This window comes from Myodes glareolus, chromosome 2, assembly GCF_982192425.1.
Source record: "Myodes glareolus chromosome 2, mMyoGla1.1, whole genome shotgun sequence".
In the NCBI taxonomy this organism is placed as follows: domain Eukaryota; kingdom Metazoa; phylum Chordata; class Mammalia; order Rodentia; family Cricetidae; genus Myodes; species Myodes glareolus.
This window is the reverse complement of record NC_142027.1, coordinates 43,013,710-43,035,030: the sequence shown is the minus strand read 5'-3', so window position 1 is coordinate 43,035,030 and position 21,321 is coordinate 43,013,710. Positions and strand designations below refer to the sequence as shown.

Sequence of the window (21,321 nt, the reverse complement as noted above, 5' to 3'; positions counted from 1 at the left end):
GACCGGAGCTTGCGGGAGTGGGGAGAGTCAGGGACGTGGGAGGGCGGAGACAGGAGTGAAAACAGAGGTGGGGAAAAAAAAGTGGAGAAAGGCAGAGACCACAGAAGGTTGGGGAGGAAATGAATGGATTTTGGGAACTGGGAGCCAAAGTAGCGGTAGAGGAGGGAGAGAGATGGGGATCTGATTCTGAAGATGGGATAGGTACTAGATTGTTTTCCAGTTTTGTGTAATATTTTTGGCAGGGAGGGAAACCGTGGGCGACTGTCACTAATTAAGGTGTTTTCCCTGTGATCGAAAAGCCAAGTAACGGGCCAAGAAGAACTGAAGGGTTCCTTCCGAAGCGAGGCAGAGGCGAGGAAGATTGGGGCGGGGGTGAGGACTCGACGTGCCGGATGCGCCCAGACAGAGGTGGGAGGGGATCGGCCCCGGGAGCCCCAGGCGCCCTGCTCCTGGGAGCTGGCTGCTGCAGCGCGGCCCACCCCTCCTCACTCCTGCCTGGCTCCTTCCACAGAAAGTTCTTCTAAGTGTGCTGCATCCAGGCCGCTCCCGAGACTGGCGCAGCTGTGAGGTCCATCTGCAGAGACAGCTCCGCACCAGCTCGTCCCTTCAGCATCTGCTTATGTAACATAGATGCCGGGGCTCGTTGGCCTCTGGTTACTTTCAATATTTAAAAAACTCTCCTAGGTAGCCATTGAAAAAACGGTGTCATAGCTCTTTCTCCGCTTGTTGTAGGCATCGAGAGGATTTAACCAGCAAGTGCGAAGGGTCATGCTGAAGTTATTAAGAAATATATTCAGAGAAAGAAAAACAAGGTCCTTTCGCTGCTGAGCGGTGACTCACTTCCCAGCCCAAATTCGATTTTTTTTTTTCCACCAAAGGAATCAAAGCATTTTAAAAGAGAACTTTAGACTTAGATATAAGCACTCAGATAGATTGCCTGGAGGAACCCGCACACATATTTGAGACCAGTGTTCACCCGGATTTCCAGGGGAAGGGTCTGTTCCATGCTGTGCTGTTTTCTCTCTTATTTTCTAGTGAGCTCAAGCTAGCAACAGGTCGAGCCACAGCTATGGAGTTTACAAACTCCTGCACTTCTCAATGCGCGCGCGGGGAGCTTATGACTTGTGGTCCTGCCGACCTCTCCAGCGAATAACAGAGTGTTCAGCACTAAGTTCCTTAAACCTCTTCTCACAGGATGCTGCCGGACCACTCACCTGCCCTGCAGTCTCCTCCAGCCAGGTGTGAAAACAAAACAAAATAAAAATGGCTTAGGACTTTAACTATATGATTCCGGGGCGGGGGAGGTGGGGGGGCAAAAATCTTCTCTCCGTTAAGAGCCACCGGCCTAGATAAGGTCCATAGTGTAAGAAAGAATTTTAAAAGAATCTATTAAGAAAATACCGGTGTGTGCCACTGGAATAATAATATTACCTGCCGCCACATGCGCTAAGTTTACACTGCACTTAGTTTTTTACAGACTTATTCCCATCGGTCTGCCTGGAGAGCTCAAAGCCTCAACTGATGATTCCTTTGGTAAGAATTCCAAGCTCAACCCAAGTGGATACACTTGGAAGTCAATGAGTACAATCTGATGTGATTCAGAGGAAGAGGACGATCAAGGATACATGAAATGTTAACACTTTGAATTCTCATCAAGATGCAAATTTGACATCGAATCAGATATTTAATGAGATACATTCATCAAGTTTGTCATATTGCTTACTAGCCTCAACATTTATGATTTTTTTTTGTTCCTGGACCTCCTATCCAGCTTTATTCAGAAAGCTCTTCGGGTGCAACAAGCTATACTTACTGGTTTATTAGTTGGCAAAACAGAAATGCTCGATAAATGTCACCCAGATTAACTGAATAAATTATTCTAATGAGCATGGATGTAAGGACAATGAGCAGTAGTTGTCTATTTAATGAGTTAATGAAGAATGAGAAAGCTAAAACTTTCACATGAACTCGTTTGTCCATTTGGTGTTTAGTTGTTACCTCTTTTTCCTGTTTTTGATGCAGTTTTTCTCCCTAAATCCTGTATCTTTTAAGGATGTGTCCAAATCCTTTTAGTAAAGTCTATGAAGCGAATAACCTTTGTTACCAGAATTGGGAGTAAGATGACTTTATCTGTTCTGGGGCTGAGCCGTGAAACCAAATATGATTTTAGAGGCATGGCGTCACTTCTTAAGAGTCTTTAACATCGTAAGGAAATTATTCTGAGAAAACAAAACAAAACAAAACCGAAAAAAGGACTAGAAGAGGGTCTGGGTGGTAAAATGTGTTAGCAAATATTCTCAGAGGATTATAGAAAATAATCCTTTAATGCCCCTCACACATTCCAGTTCCATGGCGTAGTTGTGAGAAAGAAGGTGTTGGGGGAGGCGACAAGAGGCGCACATAAGGTGATATACAGTCACAGACTGGAGTTTTCTTTCCCCCTTTCAGCCGGTACCCCATTATTTTGAACCTGAATATCCAGCCAACATAGCAGAGGCGCTCCTTTCATTTTGTTTGGATGGTGCCAACGATTAGTTCATTTCTCCAGTTCGCACTTGCCCGAATCTGATTCAGTAGCAGATGTGGACAACAAGTTGTGAATCCAGGAATGGATCTCAGGGCAGACTCTCAGAGTGCTTTTCCTAGAATCTCTCCAAAGGGACTGAGGCTTGAAATGGGACCTTTGGTGAAAGAAAAAGGATCTAACAACAACATGCTAACTGTCCTGAAATTGCCATCACGTGGACGTACTAACAGCTACCCACAATTACCATATCTGCAAGTCCTTGGTGAATGTAAATCTTTTCCAACATGTTGTGTGTGAGGATAATTTAATGATCTCTCTCTCTCACACACTCACACTCACACACACACACACACACACCTTAGGAATGGATATCTGGGAGCGTGAGGTATTTAGAGCAAAGGAAAATGAGAGTGTAGATTTGTTGTCACAGAGAGAGGAAAAAGCATGCAATCCTGGCAATTGAGTAGTAGAGACTTGTGAGATAAGGCAGCATTTAGCTGAGCCTTAGCAAGTAGCATTTGGATAGAAGGCGTTGAATAGAAGTGTTTTCCACGCAAGTGTGTGTGGGGGGCGTGTCTTACAATCTGAAAAAGGCACACATATTCAGAACACGATGAACAAACTGTCAGGATTTTGGAGCAGGGCTGTAGTAGAACAACGAGGTTAAGTAGTGTAAAGCGGTGATGAGATCAGTGGGTGGAAGGCCTTCAATGTTACATCATTTGTTTAAACTGCTTTGTAGACCATACAGAGTCACTGGACTTTTGAAGAGTTACTAGGGTTTTTATTTTTCTTTGAATATAGGTTATTTACTGTAACTTTACAGATGAATATGTACCTATGTGTAGCCATGTGTCCTGAGACACTGCACACTTAGGGAGAAAACCACATACCTGTGTTTTGTAGCTATGGAGCCTTGTGCAAGGTGGCCGAAACAGTGGTTGCTCCAGCCCTATTATTTATTGTGCTCTGTGTAGTTGCAAGAAGGAGACGAAACAGGTGAGACTGCTCTGGACCACAACCAGGACATGGTGCGTCTGTGAGGTTAATGTAAGGGTGTCTACTCCACTGGTCAGAGGAGCCCGGCTAAGTTATCCGCCAACATGTATGAGCTCCTTTACTTTTCCAGGATTTCTGCTTGGAAAGCAATGGACTGCAGCTGTGAAGCTGCATATCCATGCCTGCATTCTCACATAGCTGACTTTCAGTTATGTGTATAGATTTCCCCTGGTGAATTTCAAGTTCCTATAACTCCTGTCATTCCTAAGTGCTTAAAATGCAGATGAGATTGGTTTTTGGTATAAGCTAGGGTCACAGACAGGTTCTTTTTTTTTTCTTTTTTCTGGAAACAAGTCTTTCAATTTCAAGTAGAGAAATTTACTTTCTATCTATCACATCTGTGCTAAGCACCAACAAATGAGAATCTGGTCAGTAAGGCCCTTAAACTTTCAGCTTTCGTACGTATTTAAGATAGGTTTTTATTTGCAAAGATCAGAAATACATTTACTGCACAGAAGAAAAGCACGCTTCTCATTTATTCCTAAAGGCTGCTGGATTTTATGAGTCACCATTTTCTTGTTGGCTCAGAGAATAGAGCTGACTGACATGAGAGATCCCACAGATGACCTCCTCAAGCTCCCGCTGGCTTTGTAAACAGCCCCCAATAACAAGATAGAAAATCTGCGGTTCAGGTCTTGCCTTGGTAATGAGAATGTGGTAGTAGAGTTTTAACCATGCTTGAAAATAGTTTCCATTAATATAAAATGAAGATGCTTAGCCACACACCCTTTAAGGTTTCTGTCGTGATATGCATGCACACTTCTTACATCTGGCCTGTGGATACCCTATGATGTCAAGCAACATTCAGTGACACACAGGCTGGCTTTTAGGCATTGACATAGGTTTATAATCCACCATCCTAAGGTTTGCTACAAGGGGAAGCATCCAAGCGGCAAACTCCATCTGTATTCAAGGCTTAGAATCCTAGAAGGTGAGGTTATGCCACTGTCACGTAACCAGGAGCATTGCCTTTCTGAGTTTCACAGCTCGGCAGAAGTCTCCCAGACATAATCATTAGTTTTTTAACTCTTTTCCTTGGAGTCACATGGTACTTCTTCAGCTGAGAGAAATATAATGGCATCATATAGATGCCTGTGCTCTGAAAAGTCTCCCCACTGTGCCAGATGTACTTGATAGCCAAATAAATCTGCGTTATGACTCAAGAATCTATCCCAATCTCCCTGTAAACTCTTCCCTCGTCCAAGTGCTGTACTCTTTTACTAATTTGATTAAGAAAATCATATTGTTCCCCCTTCTGTGATAATTAGAGTTAAAGCCAAGGCCCTGCACATGTTAGGCAAGCTCTCTACCTTGGGCTACAACCCCAATCCTGACTTCCATTTTTACTTTGGACTAAATTACAGCATAATAAACTACTAGAATTTTATTAAGGCTTTTGGACCTTTCTCTGGATCTTACCTTCTTTGTAACAAGTGTCTTCTGAAGTACTTACGACCTTTTCTGTTTCTTCAATAACTTTCTGCATGGGAATTCTCCTGTGGGGTCATACACTGGGAGTACAGCAGTATAGGTCAGGGATGCTGCTGCTGCTGCTGTCCATCAAAAGTGAAAAGGTCAAACTCTTTCACACAAAAAGGAGATAGAGCTCTGTTTTGTTATGTGCTGTCTTGGAATCTACTTAAAATATGAGAATTTTTTTAAGTATAGCCTTCTAGACTTTCCTTAATGAATAATTTTAGTTAATTAATCCAACGGTTGTGGGAAAAAAGGTAGATACCGTGAAACCCTAGCTTTGCTTCTATTAGATTTTACAAAAGGAGTTAAAGTTACTTTCTCTTGGTTTCATCTTTTTAAAAAATGTTCATTTACCTCTGCATTATATCTTATTAGTTTATTGAGTTTTCTATTTAATTGGCCTTTTATTTGTACATCCTGCCAGAATTTCATTTTTATTTGATTGTCTGTGCTAGACCTGTTGAAGAGCTTCAGGTGAGTACTGGGATTGCATCTGGTCAGTAAGAACACTGTTCAGGAAGAGAGGAGACCCTCTATTCCCCACTTTCTCTGTGACTGGACCAGGACTATTCTTATTTGTGGGGACACTTCTGATGATATCTTTGCATAACTGAATACTAGTTTTGTCTTGATTTGCATACTTTCCCTTTCCTTTCTTTTGAAGATAGCATTCCTAACTGGCACAGTTACGGGGACCACAAACTCCTTGAAACCCAGAAACTGTGGAAGTCAAAACATTGGCACAACATCAACAGCACTAATACATATTTGGTGATTTGTTCCTTTTTGAGCCTCTGCACAGTACACTTTAAAAAAAATTCTGGAATGTGGTATTCTTTATTCTTTTAATGGAAAACAAAATATAGGCATATGTCTAAAAATAGTAAATAGTGAGTATTTGAGACATCTTTTTTAGTCCTTAATATGGACATTTTAGGGGGGTCTCAAAATTAAATGAGGGGTCATAATTTTAAAAGATGAAACCATTGTGAGTGGGTTTACTCATAAAGTAAAGGTTTCTCCTTTATATTGTTGGTAAGAAGCAAGAATTTAGGGACTGAAGAGGAGATGGACCTAGCCTGCTGTAATGAGTGCTTCATTGAGATGAACATCAAATTTTCTATTTCTTCTGGATAATGATGATGTTCTGTGCAACTCCATTTCTGGCATATCAAGAGATGTTATGCAGAAGTGTATTTTATATCCATTTGTGTTCCAGAATTTCTGCATCATTAAAATTAAGTAGATTTCTTTTAAAACATTTAATTTATCTTTTGAAAATTTCATATGTGTGTACTGTATTTACATCATTTCCCTCCTCTCCTCCCCTTAACCCAGCCTCTAATTTATAAATGTTTCTTCTTTAATTACTATATATGTAAATATACATATGTATATGTAATTACAACCTGCTTTTGCTTTTGTGTATATGTATGTGTGTGTTTTTCGGGTTGACCACTTGGGATTGGATAGCCTACTATTGGCCTTGTTCCTAGAGAAGACTGATTCTTCCTTTCTAAGCAGCCATTATTTAATCGATGGCTCTTCATTTAGAGGTTGGGGCCTTGGGAAATTTACCCCATCCTTCCAGTGCTGTCAAATGGTGTCCTTGTGTGTTGGTCTCATGTAGATGATAATACTGTTAGGATTTTATGGCAACCCGGCCCTGTTGTTTATAGATGTTATCTTGAAGCAGACATACTAGCCCTCTGACTCTTACAATCTTCCAGCTATTCTTCATAATGTTCCTTGAGCCTTAGGCATAGGAGTGGTATTGTGGATCTATTAGCTGTCTCTGCACCAATGCAACTATGCCATGCTTTGACTTGACAATGTGTCTTTTCAGATTCTGAAAGGTAGATATTATATTTATTTTCTCCTCCTAAGGTTATTGATTTAAAAAAAAACCCCATACTCTGCCAGCTTGCCAAAGGATTTCTCACAGAGTGGGTGTGATGTAGGAGGGTCTTCTTTCTATGTGTTGCTTTCATTGGTCAAATAAAGAAACTGCCTTGACTTTCTGATAGGGCAGAATTTAAATAGATGGAGTAGACTGGACAGAGTGCTGGGAGAAAGAAAACAGAGTCAGGCAGATGCCATGGCTCTCCTCTCCAAGTCAGATGCTGGTTAGACTCATGCCGGTAAGCCATAGTCAAGTGACAATTAATGGAGATGAGTTAAACTAATATGTGAGAGTTAGCCAACAAGAGGCTAGAAATAATGGGCTAAGCAGTGTTTAAATAAATACAGTTTCCATGTAATTATTTTGGTTAAAGCTAGCCGGGTGGCTGGGAGCGAGGCGGGATCAAAAGCAGCCTGCTTGCTCCTTTTACAACATGGGTACAATGAAATATCTAATCTGGGAAATCCCATGAGAGAAAAAAACCTGCCATAATAGGGTGATCACAAGTCTGAACATTGCTTTTCTATAAATATTTTGAGGCTTCGCAAAATATCTTCATGAGTTTTGTCTCATTTTATTCTCATTAGCTATACTTAGTGTAGTTTAATTATTATTTTCCAACTTGGGAGAAAGGAACTAACTATGCAATACTTCTTTAATGCTAGAAAGAACTTAGTTCTGTGGAAGAGAACACATAGAGCTGTGGCTGGAGAATATTTGTAATCATGGAGTCGAGTTTTTCTCCATTTCTTATTTTGCAGACATTTTCTTCTCTGTAGCACTTCTACCAGAGGAAACATTTCTAAGGTGTGTGGTGATGGCTTAATGATTCTAGATACCTTAGTCCCACTTGGAAAGAGATATGTCTTAGTTGGTTTGACTCAGTGCAAAGTGCCAATACCTTTATCTGAACTAAATAAACAGATGCAATGTTGGTCCATAATGGAATCTGGTGAAAAGGAGTCCTTACTGAAATTCAATCAAAGCATCTCATCCAAAGATCAATATCATGTACATATTTGTAATGGAAACTCATTGGGGATCATTTAGAAATTTCTCTTTACCCTCATACTTTACATGGAAAGGTAGTGACTGGTACTAAAGAGATTCAGTTCCTGATGTCATTGAGTGGTACAGATTGATGCCTTTAAGTGTCAGATTGGGTCGTTAAGCTTGACATAAGAATGAGGTAGATAAATAAAATAATAATCTCTCAGCAATTGTAAGCATTAAGCAATACAATACATTGAAGCAGCTGCTCTGACACCAAAAGAGAGTCCATTGGGGTGGGATGATGTGCCCAAATCAGACTGAGACCCTGATGTTATCCAGATCTTTTCTGAAATCTGGCTATAGAATTAGGGTCAGTTTGACGGAAACACTTAACGAGCAATATAAAGCACTGGACTGAGGATTCTTGGGATGCTGAATTATTCATGTCTCAAGGAGCACAACTACAGAAATCAGGTGGAAACTTGATTTGTTAGGACAAGTTAAGAGTCAACATGTGTATCTTTTTCCTTCCACTTCACATTATCTACTCTTTGGATCTTGGCAAGAAAGAGGGAAACCCAATGAGAATTTCAAATTTAGTTTCATCTTGCATTTGGTATATTTGTGCAGTAAAGAAGCTTATCTGGGTGGTAGGGGATGTCAGCATAAGTTTTAAGTTTAGCCAGAGATAGTGTCTATTAGTAGAAGTCTCAACTCAACACCAAGGCTCAGAAGAACCTGTAATTCTAGTGGCAGGCCAATTGATTGTTTTTCATTTCTGGCTTACCATATTGTGTCAAGTCCTTAGAGCAAGATGTACAAGTCAAGGGGTTTAAGACTTGTGCCATTTTTTTTCAGCTCTCACATTGGATTAGTAGGGCTTGCTACTGTGGTTCTATTTGTATCATAAGAATATTTTTAGAAAATCTAACTTGTGGAAGCTTGCCCATTATTTTATGTTGGTTTATAGTATATGGGTAATGAAGAAGGAATGGCTTGATTTCCTGGAGATGAGTATATAAATGTCTGGGCTATCATAAAACTGACTATGTATGCTCTTCCCTTGCCACCCTTTCATTAATGTCAATTTCCAAAAAGGAACTGCCAAACTTCTTGGCATGCACATCTATTATCCATATATGGGAATCATTAGACTACATAAATGCAGCCTTTTGTACTCATCTGTGCTTTGTATTCACTGGGTAGAGTTACTCAGTAGTATAAATAAACTACGAAGTCCTAGACTAAGAAGTTCTTTGGACTGGGGAATAATATAAGTTTTATTTTAAGTGTGTTTGTTGCTTCCATATGAGTTTTTGTTTATGTTTTGGATTACAGCCATTGCCACCACTGTGCAAAAGCCAGGAAGAAATTTCATCGGGTGTTTCTTGTAGAAGTTGTGAATTATTATACTTCTTCAGATTTCACTGGAGCACACTGAGTCCATGAAATAAGAAGCAGCACACCCACACAGCACAGGCCTAAAGCTTCCCCTTTTAAATAGTTGTTTAACAGGTAGAACGTGGCCTTACCTAGTTAGATTTCTTAATAGATAAAAACTCATGCACAAATGCTCACACTCTCCTATAACAAAGTAGACCAATCCTTTCTTCTACTTTGTTTTTCAGAAAAACAACTGGCCAATAGTTCTTCTACCAGCAAAGTCTTAAAACAATTTCTTACAACTTACTTAAGAGTCTCGCATTCTAAGAACCTTACATTCATAAGATACATATATTCTAGCATGTATCTATCTGCCTGTCATTCACCTCTTTATCTCATAAAAGAAATTCTTATAAACAAGGACATTTTCAGATTATCAGGATAAAAGCAACTTTACATAAACATAGCCTCCAATAGTTCAGAATATATTAGAATGAAGACATTCTCCTGTTTGCTACCAACTTAATTATTTATGACTTGACCATCTTTATAATTTTTAATACTTGGATATAGTGGTAGGAAGAGTAATGGTCCTCATCATTGAAGACATATTATTTTATGTAGAAAAAAACCCCACCACCACCACCAAAACAAAAAACAAAAAAACAAAAAAAAAACATTGCACTTTGACATTAAGACAGGGATTTTTATCCTAGGTTAACTCAATGGTCATGATGTAAAAGTGTAGTTAGAGAAAGAGATTTCAGAAGTGGATAAGGAACAGAGAGATGCTTCTTCACTTGCTTTGTGAAAGGGCTTCATCTACTGAGTGATGCAGTCAGTTTATATTAACTGGAAAAGACAAGGCAGTGAATTATTCCTTAGAGATTCTAGAACCCTATTAGCCTGATGATGCCTTAATTTTAGACAGCCAGAAGCAATATTCAATGTAGATTTACAGATCTAAAAGATAATAAATTTGTGTTGGTTATTTGATGAAATAGCAACAGAAAACTAATCATTTTCCACCCAGCCATGGTTTTTGGATCTTTCCCAACTTGCCTTCACATCTCTGGCATTGTATGTCCTCTATTTTGACCTTGGTAATTAATCTTATCTCTTAGATCTCAGATGAAGATGACTTCCACGTCTTGATATTATATATAAACTACCACCACCCCGGTTTTAGTTTTTTTCTTTTTTTTTCCACAGTTCTATCATAATCCAATGTATTCTTTTCCCACTTGTGATTTTCTTCTTCTATTACATATCATCAGGATCAGCCTGGATTTCAGGAATTATTAATTATCATCTGTCCAAAACCTGCCTATCTGACACTATTATACAGTTTTTTGTGGCTAAGCACATTTTAGGTAAAAGACAATTATTAACTATTTTCATTTTCAACTTGCACATTAGAGAACTGAGTCATTCAGGGAAGGCTAGACCATTCTGTAGAAACAAAGACATCTTAAGAATGTTAGAAAATTGTGAAATCCCTAGGTCGATGAGTTGAAGACTCTGACCATAGTTCCTCACATGAGATATAGAACAATTATCTTTACAGTCGCTGTTCAAGATACACGGTAAACAAACAATGTACATGAGATCAGCAGCTGTTTGGTTTAGAAGTAAATATGTTCTCTGGATTCTCAAAACAATGTCAAAGTTTTCCTAAAGTCCCATTTAAGGAATGTGCTGGTTATTTTTTTTTTTTAACATTTTGACATAAGCCAGAATCATCTGGATAAAGAGAATGCCAATTTAGGAATTGGCTCCATCAGATTGCCCTTTAAGAAAATTCATGGGAGTATTTTCTTGATTAATGATTGATGTGGGAGGACTCAGCTCACTGTGGGCAGTGTCAATCCTGGGCAGATGTTCTGAGTTGTAGAAGAAAGCAGACTGAACAAGCCATGAGGAGCAAGTCAGTACGGAATGATCCTCTGTGGCCTCTGCTTTAGTTCCTGCATCCAAGTTCCTACCTTGAGTTTCTTCCCTGACTTTCCTTCATGAGAGACTTTAAGGTGCAATGAATTAAAACTTTTCTTTCTCCAAGTTGCTTTGGTCATGCTATTTATCTCAGTAATGGAAAATTAAACTAGAACAAGACAGCTGTGTAGTATAAGTATGTAATTACACACATGGAAGGTAGCCAGCCATTGTTATGTGTTCATAACTTTCTAAAACAAGCATTGGGGAATAGTTTCACATGTACTAAATATATCTAGAACTGTACTCTGCTATAATAGGGGTTTCTTGAAGTATAATTGGTTATAAAAAGGCAAAATGACAAACTCTACTGTTTTCTCATTTTATTTTTTTTAATGGTTGATGAATATAGGAACCAGAAAAGATATTTAAAAAATTCTAGAATCAAATAAAAATCAAAGTACAATTTACCAGAATCTTTGGAGAATAGTTAATTCTAAGAGAAAAGTTCACAGCTATGAGTATTTACATAACAAATAGAAAAATGTAAAATAATCCAATTAATAGGCCTTAAGCTCTTAGAAAAACAAGATCTAGGCAAACCAAAAGCACTAGATCACATAATATAGCAGAGAGATAGAGAGACAGAGAGAGAGAGAGAGAGAGAGAGAGAGAGAGAGAGAGAGAGAGAAATCAGGTCGTAGATAATTAAATGGAATATAAAAAGAGTACATAGAATTAACTGAAGTGTCTTTTTTTTGATAAAATAAATAGGATTAAAAATCCCTAGCCAATCTAACCAATGAGAGAGAAAACCAAAATTAATACTTCTAGAAACGAAAAAGTGAATATAATAAAGATTCCAGTGAAATCCAGAAGATCATTAGTAGAATCCTTGAAAACTTATATTCTTGCAAATGGAAAAGCAAGACGTGAGTTAATTCTTAGACACACATGAACAGGAACAATTTAGAAAGACATAAACAATTAAGCAGATTCATAACAAACAGTCTCCTAACAAAGAAAGTTTTTATAATGAGGGAAATCACTGCTGAATTCCACCAAATATTCGGAGAAAAGCTAGCATCAAAGCTCCTCAAACTGCTCTACTAAGCACAAAGAGAAGAAAAGCTAATAAACTTATTCTAAGAGGTCAGCATTACCTTGATACCCAAATCAGATAAGGACACAACAAAAAAGAAAACTGTGGTGACAATTTGTTTGTGCTGTAACAACTAAGCTTGCCTGAAGATCAGAGTGTGGAGCTAAGCACACTAGTTAGCCACAGAGGCCAGGCAGTGGTGGCACACACCTTTAATGCCAGCATTATGAAGATAGAGACAGGAATGATATGACTGGGTGGTGAGAGGAATATAAAGAGGCAGAAGACAGGAGCTGGGAACATTCAGTCTGAGGACTTGTAGAGGCAAGACACCCCATTCTGTCTGAGAATTTTATAGAGTAAGAACTAGTGGCTGGCTGCTCTGCTTCTCTGATCTTTCAGCTTTCACACCCTAATATTTGACTCTGGTTTTTATTATTAAGACCAATTAGAATTTGTGCTATGGAAAACCGTAAACCACACTTCTCAATGAACATAGACAAAAAATTTTCCCCAAAAGAATTCAGTTTAGTTTCATTGGAAGGATGACTCAACATATGCAAATTAATATGTGAAATCTGTACAGAGATAGAGTTAAGGGCAGAAATCACATGATAATCTAAATAGATGCATAGAAGGCTTTTAACATAGCTCAACATTCTTTGACGATAAAATCACTGAAGAAATTAGGAATAAATGGAACCTACATGGACATAATAAAGACTACATAGGACAAAACTATGCTGTTTATGGAGGAGCAGGCCGCATCCTACCGCCCAGCTAGCTTAACCCCTGAAATAACCACACAGAAATTGTATTAATTAAATTACTGCCTGGCCTATTATTTCTAGCCTCTTATTGACTAACTCTCACATCTTGATTTAACCCATTTCTAATAATCTGTATGTCACCATGAGGTCATGACTTACCGGGAAAGATTCAGCGTGTCTGACCTGGCGGCTCCATGGCAGCTCTCTCACTCTTCTCTCTTCTTCCCAGAATTCAGTTCTGTCTTCTCCGCTTACCTAAGCTCTTCCCTATCAAAAGACCAAGGCAGTTTCTTTATTCAACCAATAAAAGCAACACAAATACAAAAGGACCTTCTACACCACTATGCTTAACATCATAATTAATAAGGAAAAGTTGAAAGCATTGCCTCTACAATTAGGATCAAAACAAATGTTCCCATTCTCTGATCTTACTCAACATAACGCTTTGAGTCTAAGCTACAGAAAGAGAAAAAGAAAAGGGACACAAGCAGGAAAAGAAGAAGTCAAATTATCTCTTTTGTGGGATGACATAAACCTCTGCTTAAAAGACTAGAGGCATCAACAGAAAATTCTTAGATCTAATGAACACTTTGCTATTTCCCATGTTCTCTGTCACAATGGTCATACATACACCAGTATTCTTTCCTCAGATGTTCAGGCATTTGGCTAATTTATTCATTTTTCCCTCTGAGACTTTGCCCTTTGAGTCTCTGTCCTGCTCCATTCTGGTCTACTTCAAGTACTTTGCACAGCTCTTATGCTGGCCTTTGCCTTTACATTCATTGTCTGGTAGCCTTTCTTTTTGAAGGTAATTAACTTTGCTCTTTGACAATTTTATAAATGTATATAATACATTTAGAATGTTCTCAGTTTCCTGCTCTCTCTTATATTCCCCCTCCTGGGCATCCCACCCCTTCCCTACCAATCTTTGTGTGTTAACTGCCATGTGTCCTAGATCTTTTCCTTCTCCTTTGGAGAACATCTTCTTAGCTTTCCAATGAATGAAATGGGGTAAATTTTACTTTTCCCTCATCCTTAACTGACAGTTTACCTAGATATGGAATTCTAAGTTGAAAACAGTCTCTCAAAAATGGAAAGACATTTTCCTTTGTGTTTTAGCTCCCTTTGTAACACTGAAGAATCTAAATATAATTCTCATTCTTTTGTATATACCCTTTGCTCTCTGGAAAATTTTTGTCCTGGGCACTTGTAGATAGTTGTTATGATGTGTTCTCAAAAGGGCCTTTCATAGAGTACTCATATACTGGATTCTTTCATCTGTGGAGACATAATTTAATTAAAGAAATCTTGAATTATTTTCTTTTCACATTTATTTTGTGTGATTTTTGAAAATATATCAAATGCTGAAATATCTTGAACTTTCATAGTTCCATCTTTCCTATTTTTGTTTTTGAAAATAGGGTTTCTCTGTGTGTAGTTCTGGCTATCCTGGAACTCACTTTGTAGACCAGTCTGGACTGGAACTCACAGACATCTGCCTGCCTCTACCTCCCGAGTGCTGGAATTAAAGGCATGTGCCACCACAGCCCAGCTTCATCTTTCCTAGTTTAAATTTTTATTGTAGTTTTGAGAAATGTTCTTGGTTCATCTAAGTGCTTCATTGAATTTTGTGTATTAGTTATTACACGCGTTTCTATTTTCTAAGACTAATTTATTATTTTAGAATATTTACTTTTTAAAGCACTTTTACTGATTTAATCTCATTTCTTTTTTATATTTTTGAAAATCTAAGCATTTGATGTTTATTTTTGTTCTGAGAATTTCCTCAATTCCTAGAAATCCTCACTCTTTTGGGTGGTCTGAATATGAATCGACTCAATTTTCAATTTTTGTTGGTCTTCCTGTAGCCAGCTCTGTTGGTTCACTGCCAAGCTCTCCTTTGTAGATTAGTACCCACAGTTTTTGGCTCAAGGGTATGCTGCTTGCTAATGGCCCTCACTTGCAGCCTTCTCTAGAAGCTGCTGATCTGATAAATCAATGGAATCACTTTTTGAGTTTGCAACTTTGAGGATTCAGTGACATTTTCAAATATTAGAAACTTATTTTAAAGATATGATCTTTTTACCAATCGATGGCCATTTCTTGTTGTGTGAGCCCTGGTAGGGAGATTAAATGAATCTTGAGACTACAGGGTATAAATAAGGGTGACCCAACCCACCATTACTTTACAGCTAAGAAATCTATGTGTCTGTAGATACTGGTTCCCAGAAAGGAATGTGAATGCAATAAAAATTCAATTTATCTTCAAACTGTAGATAAGCATTGCTACCTGGGCTCATTACCAAAGCTGCAGGCCAAAAAAGAAAGGGCTGTGTTGGACGGGGTAATTGTGACTCTGTTTATGAATGAGGAGCTAAAGTTGCTGTTATATAATGGGAAGAAAGAATATTTTTGGCATTCAGATGATCCACTAGGATATCTCTTGTTTTTCCACATCAAATGTTAAGTGTATGTATCTACAAGGGAAGTAATAAAGGCTTATTAATCTGGGACTTTGACTACTTAAAAATGAAGGCCAGTGTCATTTCATTAGACAAGCTGTCTAGGTAATCAGAAATGCGAATAGGACACCAATGAGTCATTTTTCCTCTCTCTAGAGCTCCTTCTCCTTCACTTCCATCCCTCCTTTATTTCCTTGCTTCTACAATTACTCCAGGTCATGTACTCACATAAAAATATTCAGAACTAGAAACCACAAATAAAGAAGAACGTGCAACATTTGTCTGAGTGTGGGGTAACTCACACACTGCATGCTCTCTAGTCTCATCCACAGCCTTGAAATTTCATTATTTTATTTTTTCAATTGACAAATAGAATTCCATTGTGTGTGTGTGTGTATGTGTGTGTGTGTGTACGTACATGCACATATCACATTTTCATTATCAATTCATAAACTGAGGGACATTTAACCCTAAGGGCATAGTACAGCACAGGTATTATGAAGGGTGAACTGGGAAAAGCCAGGGAAAGAAGAAGGCAATACAGAAGGTAAGAGAGAAGGAAGTATAAATGATATCAAGTATGTTTGTAAAAGCACATAAATATATTGATTATTATGTATATTTAATGAAGTTACACCACTAGTGATGATAATTCCCCAACGAGCCATAGTCTATCCAATAAAAATTCCAGTAGCCTCCTTTAAAGTTGTTGGTCCTGGATGTTCTAGAGAATTTCAAAACAATATAGGCTATTGCCATTGTGCTTACTTGCTTCCCAAAATGTATAAGTAAGTCCCTGTTGATGAAGACACCACACACTTTGGACACAGGGCTTGGAGATAGAGAGCTGGGACTGACTCGGAAGTCTCCTTCCTCTCTAAGAATTAGCTGTCATAGTACGTTAGGTGCTATGCAAGCTTCCAAGGAAGAAAGCTATCCATAGTCCTATGTGACTGTGAAGTTTGTGAATCACCATGGCCAGCATAGCAAGAGATCCGCAAAGGTGCAATGCCATGTGGCACTTACATCTTGGGGATCATCAATAGTCATCTAATTAGACTCAAGGCCTGCTCAATAGGAGAGAATTCATGTCAGGTACTGTGAACTCAACCAATTCCCCATGATTGGTTAGGCCACAGAACCCAGAGGAGAAACTACTACTGACACGTTTCTAAACCGGTATTATTTCTGCTCTCATTCTAAATCCCTCTACCTGTATTGACAGATAAGGGCAGCCTCCTTTTACAGCAAGAAAAGACCATCACAGAAAGTCATAATTGCTCTAAACACAGAGAGAAACTGCATTTGGGTGTCCAACTTTAACTCATACATCTACAAGATAACCCCTACACCCAAGGCTCAGGGAATATTGTAGAAGAGGGGCTGGAAAAAATCTAAGAGCCAGAGGACTGAGGTGTCTGTTGTGAGATGCTGTTTTCTATGTAGGACAGAGAAGCTGAACTCATGAACAATATGATTTTCTAAACAAGACCTGCACAGTAAAATTACCCATTGATATACCAACATAAATGGGAGAAATTTTATAAGGTCACACCCATAGATGAAGAGCAACAGGCAATTAATGACTGTCAGGAGAGGGAGAATTAGTCTTCCCCAGGAATAAGTCCAATAATTAGTTACCTAATACAAGGAGTCAGTCCTAGAAAAGAGACAATAATTTGAGAGGGAGTTGGAGCCATGGGATGGTTGGAGGAGGGAAAAGAAAGAGGAAAGTCATATAATTACATTTTAACTAAATTCTATTTAAAAATAAAACTCATATACATACAAAAACACACAGTGAACTCAGCAGGTTGTAATTACATACATGTATGTATGTATACATATAAGAATGATACTTTAAAAGAAAACAATATAATAACAAAAGAAGGAGTGTTTGGAGATACAGAAAGGGGAACATTGGGGGGGTCATGTTGTGATAATAAGCGAAGAAAGATGATCAAAGTATATTTATATGACTATGAAATGTCATAATGAAACCCATTAGTTTGTGCAATTAGTAAATGCCAATGAAAGTGGTAAATGAGATATTACCAAAATGAGAATAGGGAGGAACCCTAGAGAAGAGACAGAAAGATGGTGTATATCTCAGAACTACACTTAACACCCAGATAGTATTTCAACCCACTAATTCTCTTGCAAACCTTCCTGGAAAACCTGACCAAGCACAGCCTTAGAGAAGCCTCCGTGCAGTAAATTTGTGAAAAGGGGAAGTGAACTGAACTGAACAAGGGTGGACTAGAGAAGATGCTGTTGTGGACTGAGAAGATGAGTTGGTATTTCATATAATGGGGTGTCTGCCTGGCCTAGAGCTGCTGAAGATGCTGGTTCACATCTGCTCCCTTGTTTGAAAGATTATCCTAGGCTAAGGGCAGCCTCCTGGTTCAGAGGCACATAGGAGACCTCAGTTCTTTATGTGAGTCCCGAGCATACCTACAGCCATTGGGTGATTTATTCAAGAATACGACATTTGAATCCCTTTCCATCAAGAAGGGACACTTTTGATGCACTTTGTCCTCCATGGTTCTCTGTAAGATCACCTCTAGGAAAGGCTAAGAGGCCTCAACCTACCCAAATAACTACAGGCAAGGAAGGAATGCTGAGAATGGGATAAATAGTTTTCTGTAAGGAAGAGCACACCATTGGTTTCCCAATCCTAAATGCTCAGCTCTGAGAAACATGTATACACAAGTTACTTTATACAGACCGAGTAGGTTATATTTAGGAAAATATGTATATGCATTTACTTTATGAGTGTGTTTCCTGATATTACCAAGAAATGCAGTCTCATAGTGAATTTCCCAATCATCTGGCTCTTGGAATTTTTCGGCCTCCTCTTCTACATTGTTCCTGAAGCTCAGAGTTTCAATTTTGAATACCAGACAAAAGCTCTTGTATTAAAGACCGAGTGCCTAATTACAAGGAGTTCAGAGGTGTGACTATCAGAAGGTGATTGGATTGTGATGGCTCTGACCCCACGGATAAATTAATGTATGTGTGGTTTTATACCCTGGGGGGTTGTTTTGTGATGGAGGAACTTTAGAAGATGGAATCTAGTTGTATAACATAGGCTACAGGGGTGTGGCTTTGAAGGCTGATTTTGTGCTTGACCTGCCCCCACTTCTCACTATTCCTGCCCTCATCTCTCTCTGCTCTTCTAAGGCCATCAGGTGTGTAGCTTTGCTTCATGCATTGTTATCTCCTTATTTTCTAAGAGTAATGGAGCCATGCAGCTGTGGATTTACACATCTGGAATTATACGCCCAAGGAACTCTTTTTCTTCAGGTTTTAAAACTTTTTATTTACATATTTAAAATTGTGCATCCCAATAATTAAAATCATTTGAACAAAAAAAATGGTACTCTTATTAAACTGCATCTTACATCCTGCAGGATACCTTGGGCCATCTTGACTTTTACACTATATTTCACCACCTCCCACCCAGCTTTTTCCTTCACCAACATGCAAGTTCTTTCCCCCCCTCCGCCAGCCAGACCTACAGATGGGTGGGAGAGGCAGGGGAGCGGCCTTCATGGTCAGTCGTTCTGATTCTTTGATGTGAAAGGGGCAGTACAGTCATTTAAACTTGATCAAATCTCTTTGCATCTTACAAAGTTACGCAGCTAAAAGAAGTAAAATAAGAAGGCAAAGCTTCTGGAATGTACAGTGCAGACTGGCTGTGCTTGCCTCGTTACAGTTTTCCAGCTTGCTACTCCTGTTCAATTGCTTCTTTGGAAAGCAGAGAATTTTTCTCTTGCGTTTCTGTTTTCTTCAGTTTTGACTTAGCAATTTTTCGATCTCAGGCATATCGGGTTTGTCAGACATTGTTGCCCGATGGAGCCGAGCAAGGCGCAAGAACAAGGAGAGTGGATCTACTCAGAGCCTGCCACTGATTCTCCCAAGTAAATATTTTATACTTTATTTTCTTAGGTATTTTCCTACAACAATGGCAAGTTGACCAATACACCTAGTAAATATTTCTACTTTGATCAATTTCCTATAGACGCCAAAGATTTGCAAGTTAACTGTGGCATCTATGTCTTTAACCTTCTGTAGACAAATAAATATTCTACCCCTAGTTTCCAAACACATTATTCTCACCAATAAATTTGGATCAGAAATTGTTGTGGTATAGCTAGTTTGAGTACCAGGTATAAACGTGAAATTTAAGTGAAGTCACTCTTTTTATGTCTGGCTGGTTCCCAGCCATTCAGTTTCATTACATAGAGGCACACATTATTTATGTTCTTTCTCCCACATCTGCAGAACTCCTTTCAGAATCAATGAGAATTACAGGCCATTAGCACAGATGAGAAGTCATGTAAGACTTTATTGTGTTCTTTGATATTTTTGCCCGAGGACAGAATTAACATTTAGGTGATATACAGTGTTATGAAACCGACACAATAGCGTGTCACAGTTCCAAAGGACTTTGGTCACCTAGTTGAACGCAACTCATTCCCAACTTACCCATCAAGTAACTCAAGCTGCGAGACTATAATTGTTAGATTAAGAATAGTTAGTGGTAGAGTGGTTGAGAAGATAGTTTAGGCACCAAAATACAAACCGTGGGGTCTGAGTTCAACCTCCAGAACTTGTGACAAAGGCTGGTTAGGATGGTGAATGTAATTCTAGTTCTGGGAAGGCAGGGATGGTGGGCTTCTTGGAGCTTGCTGCCCAGCCAGTCTAACTCAGCTGGTGAGTCCCAAAAGAGTGAGAGACTTCTTTTCAAACTAAAGGAAGAAGCAAACAAGCAAAACTCATGAGGATTGTTTCCAAAGAGCAGTTCTTGAGGCGATGTTCTGTTCTCCACATGCACACACAACACATGTGCATCTGTACACACATGTGTACCTAGTCCCACACAAACACACCAGGATACATACAAAGAATGAGTGGTAAATGTAGGATTAGCGAATTAATCTCAGTGCAGGCATATTTCAAGCAACATATCTTCAGTATCTGGACATTAATAAAAGGCATTCAGCCAATCAGATAAGAATGATTTATAATGATTTCAATATTTTAAAATTTCAGTCAACTGATAACATAAGTGGATGTTGTCATCAATTATTGTTGAAAAAATTAAGTGATCAAACTTTTAGTGTAGATAAATCTTCTCCAGTGCATCAAAGTTTGCATGAGAACGTGAAGTAATTTTAGCCTTTAACTGATGAATAAATACTGTTACTGGTCTAGTACCATGAGTTTAAGCCTCTGGAGTTGAATGCACACAATGCAAGAGATAGTTCTGTATGTTCACTGACCCAAGGATAAACATGCAGAAGAATATTCTTAGATCAAATTCCTTAGGTTGGTTTTAACGGCGTTTAATTTTTTCTGACAGAAATCCAACATGTTATAAAATATGATAATTCAAGAGGCAGATGAATTACTCTCAACCATGGTGGTGGTCTTAGAGCATTTTACCCACCACCTGTTATTCTTCTTAGAATTATTGTTTTAATATGTATTTTCCAGTTGTCATGCAAAATAACAGGTTTCTTCACTGTGCTTTTGTACATACTTGGTTTTATTAGACCCTCATTGTCAGTTCTCACCCTTTGGCTGATCTGCTTTTGGCCTCAGTGTTCCCCTTCTGTTTCTTGTCCCATGTCTGTTATCTTATTCATGTCTTCTTAGTAAACAATTGTCAGAGACATCTCTGTTATCATTCTCAGATTACCTTTTTA

At 38.7% G+C, this 21,321-nt stretch overlaps 1 pseudogene; it reads right to left on the bottom strand.

Moving 5' to 3' along the window:
* Positions 1–680: 680 nt before the first annotated feature.
* On the bottom strand, positions 681–19,453 carry LOC148122949 (thymosin beta-4-like; annotated as a pseudogene).
* Between the last annotated feature and the right edge of the window lie 1,868 nt (positions 19,454–21,321).